The 11841-nt window shown below is 37.9% G+C and overlaps 1 long non-coding RNA gene across 1 annotated transcript; it reads right to left on the bottom strand.

The window, feature by feature from the left end:
- Positions 1–6864: 6864 nt before the first annotated feature.
- Positions 6865–8894, bottom strand: LOC127553121 (uncharacterized). The gene is made up of 2 exons (XR_007951666.1): positions 8032–8894; positions 6865–7081 (listed from the first exon to the last, which is right to left on the bottom strand). It is a non-coding gene; the product is annotated as an uncharacterized LOC127553121 (long non-coding RNA).
- Positions 8895–11841: the final 2947 nt, after the last annotated feature.

Raw genomic sequence — 11841 nt, 5'->3', positions numbered from 1 at the left:
CTGATTCTCAGGGAAAAAAAAAAACTCCATCGATTGTTCTGTCTACAGATGTGTTAAGGCAGAAAGATTTTTGTATTCAATATTAGATCTCTCACAAGCCATTTAGAAGCATGTCACATTTTCCTCGATTGTTTTGCTCACTAAAAGATGGCTGATCTCAGGACTAGGTTCTTTATGACAAGGATAGAGCCATTCATATTTTGTCAGAGAATTAATCAGTTTGCTTCCCTAAATCAGTCACATACATATACTATGTAAAAACATGAAAAGAACTGTCATTTCCCCTTTTCAACCCCCGTTCTGGCTTTATGCAGTCATAACTGGAAACAGCATTGTGAAATGAAAAATCCCTGGCTGTCATTAGAATTGATTAGCCTTTCGACTGAACATTCCTGGTCATAGATATTGGAGCAAGATTCTGGGTCACACCCTCTTCTTGAAGTCAGAATTGAGAATGAAGAGTTGGGATGGAAGAAGTAGTTTCAGATTAAGTTGGGGGTTAGGTGACATTCTTTCTAATGGAGGCCAGCCTAACTTGGAGTAATATACTTTTCTCTTCCTGGTGGCTCTCCTTCCTACAAACCCTCAGAGGAATTCATTTTGAAGGATTAAAAGGCATTCATTTTCTCTGATGGCCACAGAGGCAGGATGATATTTCTTTCCCCCACCATGACCCCTCCCACCCCCAATGGATTGATCTTGCCAAGGAGAAGCTGAGATCATCTGGGGGAAAAAAGCCAGGCCCAGGAAACTGGTTGGGAAAAAAAAAACACAAAGAAAAAAGAAAAGTCCCCTTTGCATAGTCTGGGAGCATAACCCCTCCTCAACCCTAAAACAAGAAATTTGAGTAGACAGAAAGCCCAATGGGGGTGTGTGTGAGTCAGAATCAAAGGGTGCGGTCAAGAGGGGTGTTTAGGTTGGACAAAGTGACTGGACTCATGGGGTTGGGAAGGATCAGATGCCCAATGATCAGACCTGTTCCTTTCTTTGACTAACTCTACCATGGTATAGATAAAGTCAGTGATAAGTTAGCCTGGTTTGGGGAGGCTACATGTAATCTTGAGAAGACCTGAGGGTATCTCTTTCCATGGAGCACAGCCAACTCTGAATTCATTATCCTTTCTTGGGGTCAGATCATTACTCCACCAATCAAAACCTTTCCCTTCTCTTTTTTAGATGGAAAAAAAATTGTGATGTACATGGTACTGGGTACTGATGCTGCTCAAAGGTCACAAGTATCAGGGATGAAATGAAACCTGCCCCTATTTTCTCTCCTATCTTAACTGTCCCCATGAAGGCCACAGGACCCTAACACAGCCCTGAGTTGGCTATTTCTTATTTGCTGTTGGGACATAGACAGAAATGACTGGATTTCTGAAGAACTTGAAGACCAGAAATCAAATTGGTTATTTTCTCCCATCACTCTGGATTGGGTTTGGTTTCATCTTAGAGACAGAAGGATGGCTTTTGTCAGTTCCTTTCTACTTCAGAAATTTGAGAATCTGAAAATATTGTCTTGAATCTTTTGACTGTCCCACGGACAACTTCAGGTGAGAAAGGAGGCAGGGATGGGGTGTATATAGTATATTGATTTGGAGATTTCCTATATCTTGGGATCCTTCTCCCTTCACTATTTCAAGCTTACTCTATTAATTTTCCCAGGGAGCCCAGCCCTTGTCTTCACTGGGCTGGTTCCTCCCAGCAGGATGGGGATTGGGGCTTATTAAGATGGAGCATCGTGAAGCTGCTGACAGTCCTTACATATGTTGATGACTCAGTATAAATCCCTCTCTGAAACTTAAGTTTCTCCAGATGTTGACCTTAGCAAAGAAGAAGGGGCTCCTTCCATTGTGTTCTGCTCCCATGTCCTGCCTACTGTGCTGCTGCATCTCCCTGCTACTGGCTGGGAGAGAGAGGGGCAGAGGGACTTGAAAGGACCAGAATGGGGTGGGGGTGATGTTGGAGAGCTCTGTGACAGGAGGGAGGGATGGTTTCTTAGGTCAAACCTGCTCTACATTCTAAAGTGGAAGCAACAGAGACTAGATTTGGAGAGATAAGGAGAAAAGGTTGTGCTCAGTTCAACCCATCTGGGAAGACTAGAGAGGGCTGCTAAAGTAATACCGGCTCCCAAGGTGGATCTCCTTGGAAGCTAACAAATTCATTTTAGAAACTTCTTTTTTTTTTCCTGCTTGTTTGTCAGCTCCCACCAATCCTGAATCCATCCCCAGAGTTTTTTTCCTCCATGGTTAATCCTTTTCAGTAGCAACTCACAAGAATCTGATGATAGAGGCTGTAGAATTGAAGAGCCTAGGGATATTTTCATACATTTGAAAATATCTTTTAGGGTAATAAAATTCAATTTGTCAGGACACTTGTTTTACCCACTAAGGTGCATGGAAGGCAGTATCCTAGGTTGCTGGAGTTACAAAGATAAAAACCAAAATAGTGTTGGCTTTATAGTAATATTAGAAATACATACAGAGGAAAAACATTGATATATTGAGTATGGAAAAGGCATTAAATCCTACAAAGGACCATGAAAGGACTCATGGAGGAGATGAAAAGTTTTGAAAGAAAAATTCTAAAGGTAATTCCTTCCACAGGGGATAATTTATGATTGTAGGGAGATGAGAGTTGAAATTTCAAGGTCAAGGAATAGCATACATAACCTGCTATTAGAATACATGAGGTAAGGTGAAAAAAAAAACCTAGCAATTTGTTAATCCAGGTATGTTAAAACACTCACAATTCCTGATACCCAAGAAAACAGAATCTTAACAACAGCTCCTTGAGTCTGGGAATTTTGAGCTGCAATGGGCATCAATATATTGGGCTTAATAACTCTGTCACTAATATAGTACTAAGTCTTAGAGCAGTAGTCCTCAAATTTTTGTTCTCAATATCTTTATCCTATTAAAAATGATTGAGGATCTGTCCAAAGAGTTTTTGTTTATGTGGTTTATAGTTACAGATATTGATCACATTAAAAATAAAAACTAATTATGAATTTGTAGACTCTCTGAAAGGATTTCAGAGATTCCCAGGATGCTCTGGACCAGACTTTGAGAACCACTTTCTTAGAAAATAGGGTTTGGTGTTGGGGGAAGATGGAGGCAGGAACAAAGAATTTACAGGGAGGAGGGGAAGTCTAGGATTAATCCCAAAACAGTTCAGTAATGGAACAGGTCAAAATCACCAAAATGGTCATGGGTGGGATTGAACTGTGAGCAATTGCTGCCCTTCCAGACTAGGCAAGGGATAGAATACCAAGTCTCAAAAGATAAAACCAAATAATAACATTAAGATCTCCAGAATTGAAAATGGTAAAACTGAAATGTTAAGTTGGAGTCAGATTATGAGGACTTTAAAAACTCTAGGCTTATTCTCCAATTGATAAATGGTCAAAGGATATGAACAGACAATTTTCAGAGGATGAAATTGAAACTATTACCACTCATATGAAAGAGTATTCCAAATCATTATTGATCAGAGAAATGCAAATTAAGACAACTCTGAGATACCACTACACACCTGTCAGATTGGCTAAGATGACAGGAAAAAATAATGATGAATGTTGGAGGGGATGCGGGAAAACTGGGACACTGATGCATTGTTGGTGGAGTTGTGAACGAATCCAACCATTCTGGAGAGCAATTTGGAATTATGCCCAAAAAATTATCAAATTGTGCATACCCTTTGATCCAGCAGTTTTCTATTGGGCTTAAATCCCAAAGAAATACTAAAGAAGGGAAAGGGACCTGTATGTGCCAAAATGTTTGTAGCAGCCGTATTTGTAGTGGCTAGAAACTGGAAAATGAATGGATGCCCATCAATTGGAGAATGGCTGGGTAAATTGTGGTATATGAATGTTATGGAATATTATTGTTCTGTAAGAAATGACCAGCAGGATGAATACAGAGAGGACTGGCGAGACTTACATGAACTGATGCTAAGTGAAATGAGCAGAACCAGGAGATCATTATACACTTCGACAACGATATTGTATGAGGACATATTTTGATGGAAGTGGATTTCTTTGACAAAGAGACCTGAGTTTCAATTGATAAATGACGGACAAAAGCAGCTACACCCAAAGAAAGAACACTGGGAAACGAATGTGAACTATCTGCATTTTTGTTTTTCTTCCCGGGTAATTTATACCTTCTGAATCCAATTCTCCCTGTGCAACAAGAGAACTGTTCGGTTCTGCAAACACATATTGTATCTAGGATATACTGCAACATATCCAACATATAAAGGACTGCTTGCCATCTAGGGGAGGGGGTGGAGGGAGGGAGGGAAAAAAAAATCGGAACAGAAACGAGTGTCAATATAAAGTAATTATTAAATAAAAATTAAAAAAAAAGAATATCAAAACAAAAATAAAGTATTGAAAAAACAAAAGAAAAAAAATGCTTTTAAAAAACCTTCATCACACAATTAAATAATTATTTTAATAATTTAATTTAAAAAAAAAACTCTAGGCTTAGGAAATTTGTATGTTAACCTACAGGCAACTGAGTTAAGGCTTTTGAGCAGGGAAGATAGTCAGACATTATGCCTTAGGAAGCTTATTTTGGTAGCTGTGATGGAGAGGAGTGACTGTACAGCAAGAAAATAAATTAAGAAATTATTAGAATAGAATTTTTGAGTTAAAAGTTGACTTTCATAATAATCAACCTATTCACATGAGGAGAGACTAAAATCAAGAAATGTGAGGTGACATAGACCATCCAACCAAAGCTGTGAGAGAGCCAGGTTAACTCGATTGTTTCTGCTTGTCCCTCACCCAGGGTCAGAGCTCTAATTAGCTCCATTGCCTCTCATTGCATTCCAAAAAACCTATTAAGTTGATAGCATTGAAGGGAGAAAGGGAATTCTGGCATCTTCATTCTGTTCTCATAGATCTTTGAGGACATTTCTGAGAGGTAGGACAGTTTAGGGGTGATCCTTGAAGATGGGGAGCTTGGGTCATCTCCAAAAATGCAGAGCTTGGGTCATCTCCAAAGATGCTACCATCTCATCAGAAGCACTTTTCTGAGCTTCCCATAGATGTGACTCTGCCTTCAAATTGCTAATATAGTTCAGGGGTCTTAGAGGAAATTATAAAGAAATAAACCTAACACAATCCTAAAAGCTTTTTACCTGAGACTTCCAGGAAATGGAAGCAAAATTGTTTTGCTTTTTTTTTTTTTTTTTTAGTTCTTTGCTTCCTTTTCTATGGGGATATATTAGCATCAGATTAAATTTATGGCACAAGAGAGGTGTAGAAAAGAGCATTTTATCTTTCCTATTTTCAAAAAAATTTTATATTAAACAAAAAACCCCCGATCTTTCTTCTCCCAAATGCTTATATTAATATAGTCCTACTCTGTTGGCAAATAGACACAAGGCTCCTCCATTCATATGGGAATTGAATTCAAAATCTGCTTGCCTTTAAGTAGGTGATTGCTACATAGAAGCAAGCCTCTCTGTAAGTAAATTTGGATGTTTATTGAATTGATTTGAATTCCTTTAGGACAGAGGACCTAGAAAACAATTGAATTTTCCCCTCTCTCTTCTCACTGGAGCTGAATGACCTAATTGGACAAATTCACTTGACCAATATGGACCTCAGTTTCCTTTTCTGTAAATTGAGGAAGATTCAATGCTAATGGAAAGCTGACTCTCTGAAGGTGAGATTTCACTTCTGATGGGTCCTACTGGAGAGGGACCAATATGGGGCAACAAATCACTTCAATGCTTCTAGATAATTTGTTTATTACAATATAGTTTCTGGCCTGCATTTGGGGTCTGGCCTGCATTTGGTGGAGAAAGAATTTTCCCAAATGAGACAGTCTGCTCTCTATACCAAGGAAATCACATCTGTATACCCCAAATGATATTTATAATTGATTTTGAAATAAATTTCACTCCTATCTTCTTATATTGCATAGTTTTTGAAGCCCCAGGTATCATAATTGAATGAAGAATTGTATTCATGGGTACTTTTACTAGGCTCCCTTTCTGCTCTAAATTAGTGATCAAAACTTCTAAGTGCTTGAGATCTTCTAGAAGGTATGATTCCCATGAGGTGAGTTAAAAGATTACGAGATGAAATATATGTGCATTTTTACTATCTAAAATATCACTCTTAAAGAGTTCTCAGAACTAAGTTGTCAACAAATATATATGACTTGCCACAAGTCTCTTCCTCCTGAATAGGAGAAAGGTAGAAAGGATGCAATTTGCACTATGTAGAATGGTTAAATGATCTTCAAAAGCTCCAAAGCTCCCATGTAATCTACTTTCTTTTGTTGGGAAATATTTCTACCTCTGAAAGTCTTAAAATTGGGGACATGTTGGCTTGCTTAATTTTAGAAGCACCTATGACTGGAGCTTCTAGAGGTCCCCTTCTAGTTTTGGGTTTCTATGAAATGGCTTTGAAACTCATTACAAACTCAAGGACTGTCAGAGCTAAAAGGAAACCCTGACTTTATAAATATAGAACAGGGATTCTTCAACCTTTTTTTTAAAAATCAATTTGGTAGTCTGAGGAATTTGTCCAAATAATGCTTTATAAATAATGCATAAAATAAAATACATTGGATTATAGAAACAAGCAGTTACTTTGAAATAATGTGATCCACCCCAAGTTCATGTATCAGACTGATTTCTTTGCACCTCTGGATTATCTCCATGGATTCTAGGCTAACACAATATAGAGAAACTAGTTTTAATAGAATTCCTCATCTTAAAGCTTGAAGTAAAACTTGTCACTTTGAGCATATCCCTAGTATTTGATAAAGATTTTGTGTACAAAGAAACATTTGTTTTCATGTTCTCTTATTCAAGATATAAAGAGAAAAAGACAACTCCCACAGCTTTGCTTGTGTGCTGCAAGTGATCAGATTTTATTGACCAAAAGTTCCCAATACTGGGTGGGCTTGGGGGGGCTCATGGGACTTAATGTTGCAGAGATGTTCTGGATGATCCTGTCCCTTCAGAGTTGTAGGTAGAAAGCAGGGGGGCAGTGGCACCTTAGAGAAACATGGGCCTCCTCAGCAAACCACATTCTTGCGGTAGTAATAATAGGAATTCACTGTGAGGAAACAGAGGCAAAGTCAAAGTTAAGGGGGAAGGGATCCTTGAGAATTTGGAGGCCCTTTGAGAAGATTAAACTATTATTATAACATTATATAAGTTCTTTGCTATTTGCTATAGAATTTCAGATCATAACATGTTTCTGGACATCATTTCACAAAGAAGGAAAGAGAATAGCTAGTGAATGCAAAGTGAATGCATAGAAGAAGAGAAGTGGAAGAGGAATGGATTGTTTTTAAAGGCAGCAGCTGGGATCCCCATCAAGATTCAAGATTATAAGGGAGAAGAAAGGGGCATGAAAATTCTACTTTGGCAAAGGCAAAAAGCTTTATTTCACATAGGGAAAATGAGGTCAGTTGAAGAGATGACTTGAAAGCTTTGTATTCAGAAAAATATAGAATAATAAAAAAGGAAAAAAAGAAAATACCTCTGTCTCTAGAAATAGTGATTGGGATTCTTCTCCAGCAGATTAAGGCAAACAGGGTGAAGTGACTTGCCCAGGGTCATATAGCTAGTAAGATTCTGAGGCCAGATTTGAATTCTCAGGTCTTCCTGACTTCAAGCTCAGTTCTCTATCCACTGTGCCACCTAATTGCCTCCAGACAGGAGGGCAGTGGATTTGGGTGGGAGTACAGAAAACAATGATTAGAAGAAGTTGGAAAAAGAAGATCCATGTTAAGAGTTAAGAGCTTTACCTTTGACAAAGCTGAAACCACCCTTCCCTTGCTCTTATTAAATCTTGAATCATGAAGAAAATGACAATCCAAATCTCCAGGATCTTTGCCAAGAAAACCACATGGATAGTATTAAGAGTACTATAGTTTATAGTCATAGAGTTGGACGCAATCAAAGAATAATAATACAACCTTCCTTTCTACCATCCTGTTTCTATTTTAATGATTTCTCTTCATCTTGGTCCCTAAGACTCCCCAAACCCATGGGATTTACCACTCCTTTTCTGGTTTTCTCTCCTCTGTGGACATTGCTTCCTCCTTTTCTCAGAAAGTCGATTTTTGCACTGGTACCATCTGCACTGAACCATGATGGATGTTGTCCAAGAGCCCAACACCCGAATCTTAGAGCAGCTTTCTTGACGATGACAACCTGAACTCCAAGCCAGAGAGCTTTCCCTATAAAGAGTTTCAGTACATTGTGACCCAGGACATCCTTTGTCCTAATCTCACAATGACCTTATAAGGTCAGTAATCTCAGAAGTAAGCATAAAGCAAGGGACATAGGCTGAATTATATGGCAAATATAGTAAGAAATTCACTCAATCACTGATGGAAGAATTTATTTGAATCATAAAATTAAGAGCAAGAAAAGATTTGAGAAATTATCAACAATCCCTGATTTTACACATGAGAAAACAGAGACTGACATTCAAATCCATGGCTTCTGCCATTTATATTCTGAATCAGCTGACAAAGGGAACTAAATCAGTCAATATGAATTAAGGGCCCTAAGCACTGGTGTAGATTAAGGTGTTGTGGAGAATGTCAAATAAGGGAGCAGCCTCTATGAGCTAGAAGTTAGCAATCTGATTAGGAATATAACAAATATGAATGAAACAAAATTTTGAAAATCTAAATCAACTTGGAAGTACAAATGAAAATTATTTAAACTGAATTTATATGTCCCAAGGATGTGAGTTTGGAGGGAGCCATCTGTTATTTCTTGAAGGATCTGAGTTTTGAATTGAAATTTCCAGGGATAAAGGATCCCTTATTTGTGGAGAGGAATGAGGAAAAAGTGTACCAAATTGGAGAGAAGATGACTTCTCCAAAGGCACAGAGGAAAGAGCAAGTTTTGGGTGAGTCAATATTCATAGACATGGCTGAAAAATAAGTCTGGGATTGCAGGGAGGGGATGCCACAAGAGAAAATTGCATTGGTAGACTTTGATATCTGCAGAAACTTATTTTGACATGTCTAATGTGGAACTCATCTTGGCTGGAAACTCCCTGGAAAGAATCAAAAAGAAGGGTAGGATGGGGAACTAAGAGCAAGAAAACAGGTAACAAGAGGGAGCAAAAAAGAGAATGGGACTGAGATTCAGATAGACCAAGGGTTAAAAACTTAGTTCTGAGTTTTGTATTACTTAAGACAAATTACCAAACTCCTCTGAACCTTAGTTTTCTCACCAAGAAAATGGAGGATATTTATACTATCTACATCACAAGATTGTTATGAATCTCACAGAATCAGACTTAGAGCTGTAATCATTATTAAAGGTAATTGAAGTTCAACCTTTTCATTATGATAGAGGAGAAAACTGATGACTAGAAAGATTAAGTAAATAGCCCAAATTGTAAATTTATGTTTAAAATCTAAGTTATCTGAATCCCATTAAATGAGTTGGTAGCTATGAAAGCATTTGAAACATTAAAAGCACTATGGAAGTGTGAAGATTATCATTCTTTCTCCAAATTCCAGGGTCCATGAGGCTGAAGGACCAGGATTTGGAAACAAGTAGTCTTTGTTATATGTCTACCCCCATCATGAACACAGACTAGGCCATAAGAATGATAGAATCCATGAAGACCCTCTGATCTCTTATAGGCAGATACAAAAAAAGAACATTTGTTAGTCTATCTTTCAGGGCTCTGGTGATTTAAATATTTATTGTCTAAGAGACATCAAATAAACTGGCTGCTCCCAAGTGTATAGAACCAGATTAAAATATTTAACCAAAATAAAATATTTATAATTTATATTTAAAAATATTTTATTTTTAAGTTAATTTGTTTGTTTATATTTATTTTAAAATATTTAACCAAATAAATAAAAATTAAACATAAATAATGTTAATATATTGTTTTCTAAGTCAATACATGCTTACAGGAATCATTATGTGCTGGTCTAAACCAAACCAATGGGTAGTTAAGTAGTGTAGTGGATAGCATGCCAGGCCTTGAGTCAGTAGGAACTGAATTCAAATCTGTCCTCTGACACCTACTAGTTGTGTGACCGTGGACAAGAGTCTCTGGGTCTGTTTGCCTGCCTTAGTTTTGTCAGCTGTAAAATGAAGTGAAGAAAAATATGACAAATCACTCCAGTACCTTTGCCAAGAAAAGCCCAAATGGGGTCATGGGGAGTTGGACGTGAGTCAACTGAAATGATGAACCAAATCGACAGAAGTTGAGGTAAAAGAGAGGAACAGCAAGATTTAGAGATATTTAAGACAAAATGGTGGTCAGTCCAGTCTCCTCATTCCTTTCCCTTGCCCCAACCATTGCCCCAAGCTTTCCATACCAGGATCTTTCTTCCTATGGAAGCTGATACTCAGAAAAAAATCTGCATGAAGTCATTCACACAGTTGTTCCTGGGTGTGCTATGTATGGAAGGGTGATGAAGGGATAATTAATTCCTGAGACTAAAGGAATTGGACTATCATTGGGGAGTTTTAGGTTCCTCCACGCAGAGGGATCCAGGCAAAGAGGATATTTCTCTGGCCTGAAATTACACTCTTGAAAACAGCAGGCTGCCCTGCCCCAGAGTCCAGGGCAAATGAATGCTATATATATTGCTATCTTATTAATTATCATGTTAGAGATCAGTTAGGAATCAGGTGTTAAAACTGGAGGGAGGAGAGCCACATGGGAAGAAATCAGAATCATGGGATCTAAGAGCTGGAAGGGACCTCAGAAGTCAACCATTTCATTATATTTGAGTAGAAACCCTGGATCTCTAACAATCTAACAAGATCCATCTTCTATTTTGGAGACCTTCAGGAATGATCTCTTGCTGTTCCTTGCTGGTCCTTTTGTCCCTGGTCATTTTTCTGACTCTCTCCCGTACCTGGAATGTTCTCCTCATCTAGACTTCCTACTTTTCCTGGTTCCCTTCAAGTCTCATTGAAAGGATTCTTAAGCCTTTCTCAGAACTCCTTAATTTTAATGCCTTTCTCTCTGAGATTGTTACTAATTTAACTAACAGTATTTTATTTGTACATAGTATATGTTTGTTTGTACATTGTCTCTTTCCCTATTGCCATTAAAGTATAAGTTCCTTGAGATCGGGGACTTTTTTTGGAGTCTTTTTTTTGTATAGCCAGATCTTAGCATAGTTTTTGGCTAACAGTAGATGCTTTACAGATACTAGTTGACTAACTTGGGGAGATCATTACTTTTTGCAAATGCCTTTTTCCCCTTTATTTCTGTCTTCTAAGCTTTTCCTTCCTCCTAAGCTTCTGAGTTTTCCTCCATTATCCAACTTTTCTCATTTTCTCATAACCTGTGATCTATACTCAGAATCTTATAGACCAATTCATTATTAATTTTCTATTATTTATAACACAACATGCCTCTGACACTGCACTGGGCAAGTTAACTAATTTGATCATTGCCCCAGATAACTCTCTAAGACTTTGTTTTCTATTGATGTGATCCTGGTCAAGTCAGTTTAACCCCCTCTGGGGAGGGTCAATTTCCTCAAAAATTTCTTCCAAATTAAGGAATTTAACTCTTCTAACACTATATCTCTGAGCTTGAGTTGTAAAAGTAGGTCATGATCTGTAGTGGTTCTTATGTATGACAGTGATAAGCAGGTTCTCTTTGTCTTTGTGTTTCTTTATCTTTCCTTTTCTCTGAATCTGTGTCTCTTTTTGTCTCTGCTTCTGTTTTTCTGTTTCTCTCTCTCTCTGTTTCTCTTACACACACACACACACACACACACACACACCCACCATACTGGGCACTCAAGGTCCTAGGAATGTAAAAAAAGTAGCATATAATATATAGTAACTTGGGAGGGAGAG

This window comes from Antechinus flavipes, chromosome 3 (genome assembly GCF_016432865.1).
Source record: "Antechinus flavipes isolate AdamAnt ecotype Samford, QLD, Australia chromosome 3, AdamAnt_v2, whole genome shotgun sequence".
Classification (NCBI taxonomy): Eukaryota; Metazoa; Chordata; class Mammalia; order Dasyuromorphia; family Dasyuridae; genus Antechinus; species Antechinus flavipes.
This window is presented reverse-complemented; position numbering and strand designations above follow the sequence as displayed.